The sequence below is a fragment of the Cupressus sempervirens genome, chromosome 3 (assembly GCF_028749045.1).
Source record: "Cupressus sempervirens isolate cs-2001-9-10 chromosome 3, ASM2874904v1, whole genome shotgun sequence".
In the NCBI taxonomy this organism is placed as follows: Eukaryota; Viridiplantae; Streptophyta; class Pinopsida; order Cupressales; family Cupressaceae; genus Cupressus; species Cupressus sempervirens.
This window is the reverse complement of record NC_143120.1, coordinates 685002344-685019543: the sequence shown is the minus strand read 5'-3', so window position 1 is coordinate 685019543 and position 17200 is coordinate 685002344.

Sequence of the window (17200 nt, the reverse complement as noted above, 5' to 3'; positions counted from 1 at the left end):
CAATTCAACTTTTAACAACTTCAAACAACTTAATCAAACTTGTAAATCCACTTGATCAATATAGAAAATCATCAGTAACTCAACTTATTCATTGCATCACTTAGCTCTTTGTTTTAGTGTTAGTCGAATTGCAAAAACATATAATAGTAAATAGCATGAGGCGTGAAAACAACATTTGCACATGTATGACACTAGCTATGAGGCCTCGCCCTGACCCATCCTAGCACCAAGGATACATTATTATTTTGATACTCATGCTTTGTTATGTCAGAACATTATTGGATACATTGAACATTGTTAAGCTATTTTACGATGTGTGATGCTTACTTCAGTTATTTGATTTTGTCATTTAATGCTTATAAATATGTATAACGATGAAGAAAATGTATGCAACACTAACACATTTAGTTATGCAAGTCGAAAGGTTAGAAATATGAGTAGAATTAGATAAACAACTATTTATTAAGAAATGGATGCTTTAATTTATATAATTCCTCTAATATGTAATTCACATTATGCATGTGGTTTTTGGACCTACTGATGTGTGCAATGAGTGTGCAGGAAAATTAGCCAAGACAACCCAACGGAAAAGCGGAGCTAAATTACTTGTTAATTTTGTGCTAACCTTATATTGTAATTCTTTAAAGGTTGTAATTTGATCTTACTATTCTCCTAACTTTTAATTGTTCCTAATAAGTCTTTAAAGGCTTAGAAACATTAAATTTAAGTACCCCTATGGATAAGGGTATGGGTGGGGGTACTTTCCAACCCTTTAGCCTCCTAGGTTGACTCTTAGGGTCACTCAAAAACCCTATTTTAGGTTGATTTCGAAAATGAGTTGTTCTTTACTTGGGTTAGTGAAACCAAACCCCCATCTTGAGTTACTTGTAGCCTAGTGGAGTTAAGGACCATACTTAGAGGCATTTTGGGAGGAGTTTTGTTTTGTCACCCAATCCTCTAGTTTTGGAGGAAGTCTTGAAGATTGAAGGAAGAAAGGGAAGCTCTTCCCAAACCACCATTGCCATAACTCTTTTAAGAAGGTAGGAGCTCTTCACTCCATGAATGGTTCTTTATGTGTGTTCATGTTTTGAATCTTACTTGAATCATGTTGGAGACATTGTGTAGTTATACATTTCTTGCTTGTGTGTTGGGGGTGGATTTGGGAGGGATTTTATCTTGTTTTTCTTTGATGTTATTCATATGCCTTCTTGATGTTTTGATTTTTTTTTTAGAGAGATTTTCATGGGGATGTTTTTGGCAACACTCACCCTTGGATAGGGAAGAAGTGGCCATGTTTGGGGAAAGGGCCTTAGTTGGACCTCAATAGTGTAGAGTCTCCTCTCATGGGGAGAGGAGGGAGAAAGGGTAGGGTGTATGGGCCCCTACTTGTCATACCATACCTTGCTGTTATTGAAAATTCTTGAATGTGAAAAAGAATGAAAATTCTTGTGGATATAGCCTCAAAAGGGCCTTGTGAAAGAATGGAAGTTCTTGAAGTTTTAGCCCCGAAAGGGCTAAGTGAAGGTATGGTGATTGACTTCTCCTATTGAAAAAATCCACCTTTTCCCTATATTGGTTCATTGTTGGACCTATTGTGCAACCGGGAGGGAATGCATGTTTAATTTGCTTATCTCCTTGTGTTGTTTATCTCCATGTTGGTTCTTGTCTCTTCCATGTTTTCCCTTGATGCCACGAAGACATTTGATAAAAGTTCTCTTGTGAAAGCCTCGAAGAAAACTCATTGAATTGTAATATTTTGTAAGTTGTAATTGATTTTGATGTAGTGGCAAAGACATCAGGTTTTCTTACTGGTTCTTTCCCGATGGAGCCTTGAACCAGGATGAATAATAGAGGAAAGAAAAGATTATGAAATTCTCCTTGCAATGCTCTCATGTGTTTCCAAACTTTGGCATATGTATGTGAGAAATTAGAATGATAGTTAATGTCTTGAATTGGGAAATTCTGAGTTCCAATTATGATAATGAAAGGCAAATGGATGTGATGAAGTTTTAATTCAATGTTTTGAACATTAACATGTTATAATATCAATCCTATATTGTGATCACCAAGCTAGCACTTTCATTGTTAAGTTACAATAGTGATACAATTAAATTTGATAAGGATTAATTCATCACCTTTTTGAATTCTGATTATTGGTTCATAATTCCTTGATAAGATTCATTAAGAACAAGAGCAATTGATTAAGAGGTTTGAATTTCTTTGAATTTAAATAAAGAAGAAAGAACACATACCTTGCTATGATGACTATATATAAAACATACAACCTTGCCTTTAGATGATTGAATTAACATGCACTATAGTAGAAAGAGAATTATAATCCCTTGCATTCTTTTGCATTAGAGTGCTTGTTCATAGAAACTCCATTAACTCTAGAAATATCTAAACTCATCTTGCCTAACAATGGACTTGGCAAAAAGAAAACATGCTAGAACTTGGCAAAAGAAATTGGTTTTCAAATTGTGCATCTCCAGGTCTAAAAACCCTCTTTGGAAAATGTATGGAGAAGCCTTAAAATCCCCCTGTCACAGAGAATATTCCATGAAATATTCTTCTTTGCATTGCAAATTAAAAATCATTGTCAATTCATTAAATAATTTAACTTTAATAAGATTGAATATAAAGCATATATATGTGTGTGTGTGTGTGTGTGTGTGTGTGTGTGTGTGTGTGTGTGTGTTTTAATGCTTTTAAATTCCATCTCTCAACTATAAAACTTTTGTGCATTTAATTCCATAGCTCTTAGACATTTTAAGCATGATCCAAGTCGAATCATATAGAAGATTTTATTAATAAAAAAAAAGAAAAAAGAAAACCAACCACCTGTCAGCTAGTACAGGGGTCGAATCACATGGGGGGGGGGGCATGAGTTTTTTTTATTTAACACTTAAATTGTGTCAGACCCTCTTTTATACTTTCCCCCACTCATCATCATAACCTTGCGATGACATGGAATGGGGTCGTGCATTGTCATTGTGGAGGGTGGTGAAGTTGATTAAACAACTTTAAAACGTAAATCCCCCTACCCTCTCAGATCTGCAAGACCCTGCGTGACTTGTCCCCCACGCAAGGACAAGGGACGGTCCTGCCACGCGCAGGCCTTGGGCAGTGCGTGGGCAGGCCTTGGGCAGCGCGTGGGCAGGCCTTTGATGGGTGCTGGGTAGGATAGGTATTAGGTTAGAGGGTGGGGTATTTTGGCATAATATGTTGCCATTTGTTTTTTTTTCAAAAATCTTGTTATGGTGTGTGGGTTAGTTCTTAGTTAGTAGGTATTAGGATTGTAGTTAAGTGATAATATTCTTTGGTTAGTATAGTTATATATATTAGTTAGTATGTGTAGTTTATTAATGTTAGATATAGCTTAGATTTAGGTTTATTGTAGATGAGAGTGGTATTTTATTGTAGTGTAGGTTATAATTTCCATTTTTTTTTAATGTATGTTTGATTAGTAAGTTAATTAGTAATTAGTTAGGTTGTGTAATTAAAATATTTCGGGTTTAAGTTAGTTTTAAATTTAAGTTTGAATGTTGATTATCATTTTTGGTTTAAATTTAAGTCATTTGTTTTAGTAATGTTTGATTTATTTAAGTTGGTTAATTGTTTAAAGTCAAGTGGCTTAAATGTAATTAAGTTTAGATTTACGTTAATTTATGTAATGTGAGCTTAAATTAATAAAGTTTCTTATAGTTAGTATGTTAGTTTTAGATGGTGGTGATTTAAGCTAAGATAGTTTAGTTGTGGATAAAGTTTAGATTGTTATATTTCGAATTAAGGATTACCTTGAAACCTATATTTAGATTATAGTTCTTAGCTTTAGGAAGTAAGGTTATAATTCGTTTAGGTTGGTAATGGTGTTGATATTAGATTAGTTCTATTTAGAGAATTTTTACGTAAATTGAATATTGTAATTTAATACAATTTTTAATGATTCATTAATTAGTCTTATCTTATTATGAGTTCTATAGATTGATTTTAATGTGGACTTAAAGTTATGAAAATTCAAATAAAGTTCAGATTAAAATATAGATTTATTGAATTATTATAGACACCAACTTTAACAGTGAACATTAAATTAATTAATTAGATTGTATAAGTATGTGGAGTTAATTTTCAATTGAGATGTTAAGATTGGTAAGTTAATGGATACGCTAAATATTAATTGTCATAGTATGCTTTAGTTTAGATTTCATTCATTCAAATTTAATTTATAATTATCTCTTAGGTAGTTGTACTAATTCAGTTTTAAATTAGGGATTGTTGATATTGTAAATTAGCTCAAGTTCATTTATGATGAAAGTTAAATTAATGTTTAATTCATGTGTGAAGATTATAAAACTTAGATGAAATGCAGAGAACCTTTGCTTAAAATTGAGCACAAGCATATCAAGCTTATAGTAGTTTAAGTTTTAACTTAAAAAAAAAAAAAATTGCGGGTGTGTTTTGCCCTAGTTTTCTGGGCATGACACTAGCATTTAATGTAGAAACTCAATTTGGGAAAAACCACCAAGTAACATGCTACCACTTTTTCACTCTTCTAAAGTGAGCTTGGTTAAGAGCCAATCCAGTTAAAGGTTACAAAACATATTGTTAGGTGTGACCCTATTAAAAGGATTTAATCACCTTGTTAGGAGTGGCCTTCGTAGAGGTCTTTAAACCATCCCATCAAAATGTCACCTTAATTAAAGGATTTACAATATGATTGTTAGATCAACATTGATTAAAGGATTTTACTACCACAATGGTTAGAAAGTAATAGCTAGGTTGATCTGATAAAATAAAACTCACTTCGCATGTTCAGTTCTTTGTTCGACTCATTCTTGGTTCATTGATTTATCTTCATCACATTCTCCATCTCTGGTTTGCTTGGTAGTACTTCAAGTAATCTTGCTTTCACCAACTTCTCACTTTTCCTCTACAACTCTTTTCTTGCACTTGTTCTTCACAAATTCGCTAGCCAACAACAATTGTAAAACATCTCTCGTGCCTCCTTAAAAAGATAGGTTTGATCTTCTGCCACTTAAACATAACCCTAAATCTTAGGGTTTGATTAGATTCATTAAATTTGTCCATCATTTTGTCCTTCTTCTTTCCTTGAAACTTCTAGAAACTTCTCATTAAATCCTTGCCTTATATCACTTAACAAACTCAATTCATGCATTAAATGTATCATCTCATCAATCCTTATCTTTAACGCACTTTGACTGATCTGTAAATTCAACTGTGTTGGCTTCAAATCTTAATTCTTTCACAAACTGTTAATTTGTTGACACTCGATCATCACTAGGTAGCTCAGTCACTACTAATTTGTCTCACTTTCTTGGCTTACATTGGCTCCCTCAGCTAATATTGTACATGGCTATTACTTCAATTTCCTTCATTTTGCTCAGCCATTACCAGTACTTGGCTAAGTTCCTTAATATTTTGCTTGGTATTGCTTAACTTTTTTGTTGACCTAGTAACATTTCACTCAATCAAACTCATGTTTTACTTAACTTATTGGCTTCTAGCAATCATCTCTTCTGCACTTCAACTCATATGTCTTCTTTAGTTAATACAATGATCAAACAACACATTATCTTGTCAAATACTAACTAATCGAGTGCCCTTTGAAATTCCATCATACTCAACCACTTTACTAGTTCATCTTATTATCTATCTTTTCAAATCCTCTCCATCAATCAACTGATATGGCACTCTACATTGTTAACAAATGTCTTACCAATAAGGTTTGACAACATAACAATTATTCCAATTGTAGTTCTAATAGTCTCCCCCTTTGGCATTGATGGCAACACCCTTAGTAACCATGCAATGGCAAAAGTGTTCTCTAGATTTTCACTGTCAAATCCCTCTTTGATCTGTATCAAATCTTCATTAATATCCTTAGTTTTATTCTAATTCTCATCTAGACAACTTCTAATATGCTCCCTCTTTGATATGTCTCTCATCTTCCTTAGATATTGGATGGTAACTTGACATTCATCTCCCTCTTTGACAATAATGTCAAAGACACCTTTACACATCATATCCCTCTCAAGCTTCTGTAAAAATTGATCTTTGAATTATCTCTCCCTCTTTCATCTTTGGCCTTAACTATATCACCATGTACTTACTTGCAGCTACATCAACTCATACTGTTATCCTTCTTTTCACATCTTTAGGCAACTCCTAAAGTGTGACCTTTTGCATTAATATGTAAGATATTCTTATCATAACAATTAATGCAATGTTGAATCTCTTCTTAGTTTGCTTTAGATATGGGAATGACCCCTTACTTACCTCTTAGATACACAAATAAATCCTTGGTTAATGCCTTAGTGAATATATGAACTATTTATTCATTTGTGTTCACATATTCCAATCTTACTTCTTTGTCTTACACTAATTCCATTAAGTAGTGACACTTGATAGAAATATGCTTGGTCTTTGTGTGCATCACACAATTCCTAGATATGTTTATCACACTTATGTTATCACAATATATCACCACAAGTTCAGTAATGTCTTGATCTGCACTATGTTTGACCAATTGATTGATGTTGCAACATACTCAACTTTTGTTATTGATTGAGAAATACAATTTTGATTCTTACTTTTCCGTGAAATCAACCTCTTGCCTAGAAAGATAGCTCCTCCACTTGTACTCTTGCTATCATCAATGTTTCCAGCCCAATTAGCACATGTGTAAACTTCCACCTCAAATTTGTCATTCTTCTTATACCATAAACCGTAGTCTTATGTTCCTTTCAAATATCTCAATGTCATTTATATAGCCATCATGTGATTCTCCTTAGGTTTACAAAAAATCTTGCAACAATACCAACAATTGATGCAATATCAGGTTTGCTATGAACAACATACTACAATTTGCTAATCATTGACCTATACAATGTTTGGTTTACCTAAGAGGAATCATCATTATTTGAAAGTTTATGTCTAGTGGCTATAGGTGTTCCAACTAGTCTCGAATCTTCCATTCCAAAGGTCTTCAGTATCTCCTTGCTTCGATATACTTTGATTATGTAATGTATATACCTCCTTTCATTTGATATACTTGCAAACCAATGAAGAATTTTATCTCTCCAAACATTTACATATCAAGTCCTTTCTTCATCGCATTAGCAAATGATTTGCACATTAAATCATGTCCTCCAAATATGATATCATCAATAAATATTCCAGCTAACAATATCTTATCCTTATATTCACTTTTCAAGTATAGATTATTGTTTTGTTATCTCTACTAAAATAAATTCTCACGTAATATGTATGTAACAAATATGATATCATCAATAAATATTCCAACTAACAATATCTTATCCTCATATTCACTTTTCAAGTATAGATTATTGTTTTGTTATCTCTACTAAAATAAATTCTTACGTAATACATATGTAACATTTCATACCATGCTCTAGAGTCTTGTTTCAAACCATATAATGCTTTGTGCAACTTACATATAATTTTCTTCTTGCTAGGTTCAACAAATACTTTAGGTTGTTCAATGTAGACTTATTCTTCCAAGATTCCATTAAGAAATGCATATTTCACATCCATTTCATATACCTTGAATCTTTTTATAAGCAACATATGCAAGTAACATTCTTACTCCTTCCAACGCTGCAATTGGAGCAAATATCTCTCCATAGTCAATTCCTTTCTCTTGTGCATTCCCTTGCAAACCAATCTTGCTTTGTTTCTTGACTTCACCTTTCTCATTCAACTTGATTCTAAGAACCCACTTGGTTCCAATCACATTCTTATCCTTTGTCCTTGGTACCAAAGTCTATGTTTTGTTCTTCTCTATTTTATCAATCTCCTCATGCATTGCCCTAATCTAATATTCACTCTCCAATGCATCTTTAATTGTTCTTGGCTCAAATTCACATAGTAAACATGTATCATTCTTCAGTTTGTTTCTTTCCATGACTCTTGAATCTTTGTCTCCATTGATTTCATTAGGTGTGTGGTGTCTTCTCACTTATTTTTCTAAAATAGGTTCAAGTCTTCTTTCTCCTTGTTGTACTTCACTTAGTCAAGCATGCTTGTCTTCTCCAAGTGTCTCCTACTATAACTCGACTTCATCTATCTAGTATTCAGTATGCTCTCTCTATGACTTGGTTCCTATAGCTCGATATTCAACAACTTGTTGACACTTGACAAAGCTTCTCTATTATAACTTGACATTGCCTGATTGCTGATGCTTGGTAGTCTCTTTCTCTTGTTCAAGTTGTTGGCTCCTGATTTGACAAGATTTAAACTAATTCTCAAGTATGCAAAGGAAAATGTAGGAGTTAGCCAAAAGAAACCATGGTGGGTTTCCAATAAACAAATCAAAAGGACTAACTAACAAGACTGCTCAGGCCTCCTTCTCTTTGAACTCTGCAAGATTCAGACGTGTACACCCAATAATTTATGGCTTCTTTATAATCAACACCTTAGAACACAAATTCCCATTATAGTAGATAAATATGCCTTGTTTTCTTCTAATTCAAGGAATTGAAAGGGAGATGAGAAGTGGTTGAGAAATGGTTGATTCTCATTACCTCTGAAATGTTGAACCAAGTGTAGGCTTATGCACTCAATTCATAATACTAAAAAGTAAAAAGATTTTGATTGATTAATTTTTTACTGTGTATTTTCTCCCAAAGTTCACCGACACCTAAAATATGGCCAGTGGCTTTTTTACTGGGATATTTCTCGTAGAAAATTTGACACAAATGACTAGATCTATCCTATCACTTTGTGAAAAGGAAAACAATATTCAATATAAATCTCATTCTCATAATAATCTTCTTTAGACAACCTTCAATCCTTCCATGTTCATATCGGGCATTTACTGTAAGGAAACTCAAGTGCAGAAACAACTTCCTACACTAATCTCATAAGGAAAGTATGATGCAAATCCTATTAAAATCTTCTACACTTACAGATTCAATATCATGTAAACAACAATATTGCAGCCAACCATGCATACAGAAATTAGACAAAGAAAGAAAACCATAGCACAAGGATTTTTCGGTGGGGAAAAATCTTTCGGTAAAACAACTCCACCCCTTCAGAACTTGCACAATGTATTATCTTCAACACAAGGTTACAATACACTTGCAATGCAAGTTCAACATCAACAACAGAAGACTCCAGTAGCTACTCGCAGTATGAACAATACACCCTTTTCGCATCACATCTCTTCGCAACCCTAAAAATGCTTATAACATGCACTTCACTTTAGGGCTACTCCCAAAAGGTAAACCATATTAGGGTTTTACCATTCTCCGAGAAAATAGGAACCCTAAAAAAAATTTCACTATTGGGGTAGAGTGTACAGTACTCAAATATCTTAGTTGCCACATGTCTTCACCTGGCATTGAATCTTCCTAATATAGCTCTTACGTGTCATAGGAATCCGTCATAACCATTTTAGTCATGATCTCCTTACACACAATTCAAGATGTCGACACATCAACATTATTTGCAAGAAATACATATTACAAAACAAATAATAAGAATAGGAATTATACAAGGTTGAGACACCTATTCCTAACATTTACCTAACCATTATATTATTAGAAAAATATGAATAGAAATATAGCTCTAAATAAATTATAACTAAAACTTAATAGACATTGTTATCAAATTCTAGCAAATTGAAAGAAACACAAGAAGAGACAAGATCTCAATTGAGTAATAAGATTCTGAATATTTTTTGTATTATCTCATTTAAAAATATACAATTTAGCGTCAACATTTGCAAGAAAATAAAATCAATAATGACCCAGCAATATAATTTTATATTTTCCATTAATGGCTTCTCTGAGACAAAAAGAAACTATACAACTTTGGAGTGACTGAAAATATGAAAGTATAGGCTAATTCATTAATGAAAACTTGAACACTTCCTCTAGCCTTGGAAACAAATTATATAGCATGAGTTGCAACAAGCTTCAGGCATATAGGAAAAAGGGTAGTTATCCTTTGACAAAAACATAGTTACAAAACTTGGCAAAATGTCACTATCTTCAAACCATGAGAGAGTTGAGTTGAGCACATGTGACACCTTTCATTTTGATATCAAAAGTAGTTTCATGATTTTTTGTGCATGTATACCCACAGTGGATGAACCATAAAGGTAAGGTATCTTGTTATGATGATCGCCTTTCCAATAATCACTTGTCATGTGTTCTGTGGTGGGGTTGGGGATTCTTCTACTTTGTCTTTTCCCTATTCCTCAACAATCTCTGATTTTTTGTCTTCAACTTCTTGTGTTGGTTGTGGGTTTGCCCCTCCTATCTCCGTAGCTATTACTTGGACACTTTTGTCAACTAATTTTAGTTCTTTAGTGGTTGTTGATTTGTCTTGTGGTATATCCTCTACTACTAGTTGTGATGATTCTGTTATTGAAATATATTTGGCCACTCATTCATCACAAACTAAATCATCATGCTAGAAAAAATTGAAGATTTCTTTCTCCTTGCAAGAGATATCTCTCCATTTATTATTCAATTGCTTAGCCTCAGAGATGAAAAACTTATGGAATCTTCTTGCATCCATCAAATCCTCTACAACCTCTATGAATAAACTATTGCCATCTTACTCACTTTATCATTTAACATAGCGAGAACATGATCATTCTAGATTGTAAGTGTCTTCATCTCATTATTATTTACAAATATCAAAATCCAACAAACCAATTACTTGATCATATGTTGTTTCAAAATGATAGTCATCATTTTTATTATCAACTACATTGAAGCTCATTTCAATCACTGTCTCCTCTCTTCCAATCCATTTATTTAGAATTCCTCTTAACTTATCTTCATTATCACTAGGATATCTTATTATGGAAATTAATTTGGTTATCATATGATGCAGTCCTTTGGTGTCAATCTCAAAGACAAATTGTAACATTGTATTCCTTATCTTTTCCTCATATCTTTACCATGTTTCTATTTGTATAGCCTTTAACTTGGCTTTCTCCTCTTCTATATCTTCTCTAGAATGTTCTTCTCAATGCAATGGAGTATCAAGGATCCCAACTATGGGATTGGTAGGTGGTGGGGGAGCAAGTGAAGATGCAATCATTCTTTGGGAATATTCCCCTACCTCTGACAATCTAACCTGTTGTCCTTTATATTGAGCAAGCTCATTTTTAACTTTCAATGTTCTCCTAATTTCCTCATTATAAATTGCCAAAACTTACTCAAATTTCATATGTAATTCATTCATGATTTTCTTCTCTTTTCTTGTTGTAGCTAATGCAAAATTTATAGTCTCAACATAATTAGTAGCAACCTCATCATTAGGGGTATCTTAAACTCTCTTTACAATTAAGCTCCTTATTAAATTTGGGTTAGAAGGCTCAGAAGAATGAAACTTATTTCTTTTTTGCAATGACCAAATAACCAAAGCAATATGATCTTCACTATATTTCACACCTTTTGGTGCTCTCTTGATCTCTTCTTCACTTTTGTACACGGTATTCATCTCTTTTCTTATTGCATCAAATACCATTGCATCAACAATATCCCAATTAGGGAGGAGTTGCACTCCAGCCCTCTTGATCATTGCTCTTCCTTCTTTTGGAGATATTTTATAAAATTCTTGCATCATTTCCTCTTTACTAGGTTGCCTAGCTTGTCTCTTCTGACACCTTTCCTAAAATTCTAAAATATTCAACCTCCATGCTATAAGAATTTGGTATAGCAATGATACCATGAAGAATTTGCCTTAGGGCAAAATAATGCCAAGATTAAGAAGCACAAGACTAGCACAATATGGACCAAGTAATGTATGATCAGAATAATATGATAATGAATTGATGTCGTTTGATGTACATGTACACTAAAAGTACCCGTATATAAAGCCCTCTGTAATGCTTCTAGAATGACTAGAAGTTAGCAATATGATAAGCCTCACAACTAAGCACATGTCCACTAAGAGTGGATTAATCTCAATTGAGCACAGAAGTTACTGCAATGATGAGAGGATAAGCTTACATAGGTGTGTCATGTAAAATTATATTGTAGACACCATGTGCTTAATTAGAGTGTGAACAACTGTGTTGTCTACATGACAACTCAATTGATTATGCAAACTCTAGTGTTGTAGACACCATGTGCTAAAATAGATTGCTAACTCTTGTGTTGTCAACATGCCAACTCATATGAGTACACAAACTCCTAGGTGTCTAACATAATAAATAATAAAATAATGCATTAACCCAAGTAGACATAAGTAAAGTGTAAATAATAATTATTTACACTAACACCCCCCCTTAAGTGCAACTTAGGGAATGCACTTAAGCTCACAAAAGCTATGATGAAAATGCACAATGGGTCCTAGCTACTAGGCTATGTTAGGTACTCATGTCCAAATGCAATGCTGAAATCTCTCTGAAAATGGAGAAAGAGGGAAAACCTCATGGAAAAAATCCTCTTCCAAAAAGATAGATAAGTACAATAAAGAAAGATGCATGTATGGATGGAGTAATCAAGACCCCTTCATTACGACATACATTATGCATATACAATAGAGAATCTCTCCATGAAATCCCCCCCTTAGTGAAGGATCTCATAATGATAAGTACTTGGAGACAAAAGAGAATCCAATGCCTATAAACAACATTTCTCCCTTTAGGAAGAAGAAACATCAAGTATAGGTGCAAGTATGCTTCCCACTGTGGATAAGAAGATGGAAGAGGGATCCCTATGTAGTATGCTATGGATGTTGCCTCTGAAGTCTGCTCATATGTTGGCAAGTCCTTGATGAGTGTAGATGCCACAAACCAATCTGGTGGATATTGAAAAGAAGGTGGAAAATAAGGTAGCATGTCCATGTATGAAAGCGAGTCAACCTCCAAAGACAATGAAGCATCCTAATAGGAAGATATGGGAAGAGAAGCAATACCACCTCCCCTCAATAATGAATACACACCCATGGAAGAAGCTCCTTGATGACTGAAGAAGTTGCACCATGAAAGCTGAATTAAGTTCCTCCTTGTAGGAAGAAGTGGTGCCATAGGTGTAGTAGAGAATGCTCCCCAACTAGTTGGAAGAATCTTCAAAAAATATGATGTTTGAGGAAACTAGAATACAATCTCCAAAGACTGAAATGTCTCCTCTAAAGTGAAAGAATCCTTCTCCATTGGCTGTAAAGAAGTATCTACAATCATGTCAATCTCAAAAGAAAGATCAAGTGGTTGAGTGTTAGAGTGTTCCCTCGCAACAAGTGAAGAATAATTTTCCTCAACAAAGAGAAGATAGTTGTCATCAATGATGTCTCCCACATCTTTAATGTAAGACTCCACAAACAACCTTGCGATGTTTGGAAGGAAGCCATTCCATGAAGTTGAAGTAGGAAGACATGGTATTTCCTATTGCACTGAATCAGGAGCATCTGTAGCTAGAATTGGATCAGTAGAAGCAACAAGAGCATCAGGAGGTAGGATCTCATCTAGAGGTGAAGGTACCATAACTAGACTCACTAAAGATAGAATGTCTTCTAGAAATGGAGAAACGGTAGGATCTCCATATGTTTTCCAAAGAGCCATCCAAATGTCATAAGGATCATTAACCTTCCTAATTACATCAAAGAAATTAGCATTGATACTAAAAAAAATGACATCTAAAATTATTTTAATAGGTGTCAGATCATCAGAGAGCAATTCTTTGGAACATAGATAAGGAAATACTTCCTATGCTCTCTTCTTAGATGATCAATTATCAAGGCACTCCATTTCTTATAGTTCCTTTTTGTCAACCTTGCTCTAACACCAAACTAACATGTGAAACAAAACTCCATGAGATCAATAAATGAATGCACCCCCCAAAATATAAAAATAATCAATGAACCCCCCCTAATGTATGATTTGGCACTTTATACTTAGTGCGATTACAAAAGGCCACTTGTCAAAATGGACAAAAGTGGACTTCTAATTTTGCTGGTTATAACAACAAATATGAAGCTATATTAGACACAACAAGATAAGATACAAGACCTCTTAAGGATCTAATTAATTACAAGTGCCAATAGGCCAAAATGAGACCAAATTATGAAAGTATTATGTCTACTCAGAATTACTCCAAACTGATACCAGATCTAGAAAGTAGACAAAAAATCATGCACTCTTAAAAAATAGCACCTGAATATGTGTCCAGATGAGCCCGAACTAAGCCTTTGAAGTTGCAAAAATTGGGATTTGAGAGTTGCAAAAAAATTCAAGAATAGAGATCTCAAACAACCTGTACCACTGTGTAGATCACAAAATTCTACCCCAAAACAAAAAAAAAAAATTGCTTAAAAAAAGGAGTTCATATGAGGGAGATATCACTTTTTGAAAGTCACCTCTGCAATTATTTTTTCTAAATCGCCATCGTCGCACCTCCAAAAATCAATTGACTCTAGATTTCACCTCAAATGTCTGATGTTGATGAAGCAAAAGTTAGTTTGGGGTTTTTTTGACCTTCTAGATATGATGCCAATATCTTATTTGCACCAACAAGCTCCAACCTTCACCTGCAAAAAATCTCTCCTACTGGCCTAATGGCCAAAAAAAATTCTTGAAAATAATGTAGATCTGAATTTTTTTTGCAGAGATGCAAATAAAAAATGCAGATTTGAAAATTAATTGCACAGATCTAATGAGATGATACCAATTTTGCAAATTCAGCCTTCGCGTGCCGATTTGCAAAAAAAAATTGCCTCAATTTTGACTATGGCCTAGGGTAGGCAAACTTATAGTTAAAATTCACCAAATCGACGCTCTGGATGTAATGGTGAGGTCTGCTTTGGCTCTAGACACTCCCAATAGGTGCAAATACTTCAGATTTGAATCGTGGTCCTCTGAGAGGTGAAGCAAAAAATGGTCTTCAATGGCTATGAAATGACACTCCTATGTCTCTAAAACCATGTAAGAATTTGGTATAGCTATGATACCATGAAAAATTTTCCTTAGGGCAAAATAACACCAAGATCAAGAAGCACAAGACTAGCACAATATGGACCAAATAATGTATGGTTAGAATAATATGATAATGAATTGATGTTGTTTGATGTTCATGTACACTAGAAGTGCCTATATATAAAGGCCTCTAAAATGCTTCTAGAATGACTAGGAGTTAGCAATATGATAAGCCTCACAGCTAAGCACATGTCCACTAAGAGTGGATTATCCTCCATTGAGCATAGAAGTTAGTGCAATAATGAGAGTATAAGCTTACATAGGTGTGTTACATAAAATTATGTTGTAGAAACCATGTGCTTAATTAGAGTGCGAACAACTATGTTGTCTACATGACAACACAGTTGATTATGCAAACTCCAATGTTGTAGACACCATGTGCTAAAATAGAGTTGCTAACTCTTCTGTTGTCAACATGACAACTCGTATGAGTATGCAAAATCCTAGGTGTCTAACCTAATAAATAATAAAATAATGCATTAACCTAAGTAAACTTAAGCAAAGTGTAAATAATAATTATTTACACTAACACGTGCAAATTAAAAGAATGCCCTGGACTTTAGAAAACTATCATCTGCCAAAATTCTATGACTAGCTTGCTCAATCAAAGGATTCAACTCCTTACCTTTAAAATTAGCAACAATTAACTCGATGCTTGGTATATGAGGTTCCTTTAATGCCCCTTCCTCCAATTCAACCAAAGTAACAAAAAAATCACCTTGATTTCCAAGTTGTTCCAATTGTTCAGCTAAGAGTTGTTTATTTCCTAGGTGAAGAGGTGATTGAGATGGTGTATACATCTGACATTCAAACATAATGACTTCTTCAGTCTTCTACCTCTTGGATGCATGCTTGGATGAATATACCTTAGATTGAGGTCTCTTCTATGTTGATGTGGAGGGCACATCAATATCACTCTTCTCTTTTCCTTTCTTATCAACTTCCCCTTCCATTTTAACTATACTATACCCTGTCTTCTTCTAGATAAAATAATACCTTAAGTCCATAACAAGAATAAAAGCTAATCTCTGCATGACTTCTCTTGATTGATTAGGGTAAGTTTTGATCAAAAGAGACTTCTTTTTATTTAATGTGTCCATAATTTTAGCAAAGAAAGTCATCAATTTATTCATTTTGTTAGCCATAGTTTTAGCATTTGCTAACGGGCTATAGTCTTTATCAAAAGAATATACAAACTCCAAACTCTACAATAGACCCTCCATTTCTCTTTCTTAACTTCTTATTCTTGTAGGGAGAACTCATTCCTTATGATGTCCTCAGGGTAATAAAATCTATGATCATGCAATTTTGCCTTTGTTCTCTTTCTAAACATTTCATAAAATCCCTTGGTATTAGAGAATCTGGCATGGGATGTTGCCATTTTATAAGGATCTAAAAATTTATACAAGAAGAGCCATCCCCCTTTTGTGATTACAAATTGATGGGCAATAGTACAAGTGGGAAATATTGAACCTCTTGACCTTCCTTCTAATTTGGGTTATTCCAAACCTCCTATCTACGATAGAATCTCAACCAAGCCAACCTTTAGAGGCACTTCGTATGGTAAAACATGAGGGGTTCCTCAAAACCATACACTATGAAAACAATAGAAACTAGATAGGGAATGACATCAACCCAATTGTGAGAAACTTTTAATTCAGTAGTGGAATCCATGGGTCTGATAAGATATAGTAGCAATTTAGGAATCCTTGGATTCTCCCTAGATAACAATGTCCTAAACTTTGATGCAAAATATTTGTCAAATCTGACAAAGATAGCTTTATTTGCATCCCATCACCATGACATGTTTGCACTCCAAAGTTGGACAGGTAGAGATTCTTCTTCATGTTCCCTTGTTAATTGCATCTCTCCTCCAAAATAGGTGGTTCCCTTAAAAATAATCATATGAATCAACATTGAATACCATCTGAAAGCCTTCTCCACCTCCCCTTTTACAATTCTAATCAATCCATTATGGATTTCTTTTGCTAAGAATGAGGGAAAATCAAATATAACTTCAAATCCAAAGCAAGAAATTTGCACCATCATATACATGAACTTAACAGGCATATAGCTCTATTCATCTTCCCCAAAAACCCTACATAGAGACATGTAAATATCTAAAGCACAGGAATTAAAAAATCTTTCTTGAAAGGCTCTGGGGTTGAGCCTGTGACCAATGTTGTACTTCTAATGACTGCCTGATGTTCTTTTAGAGGTCCT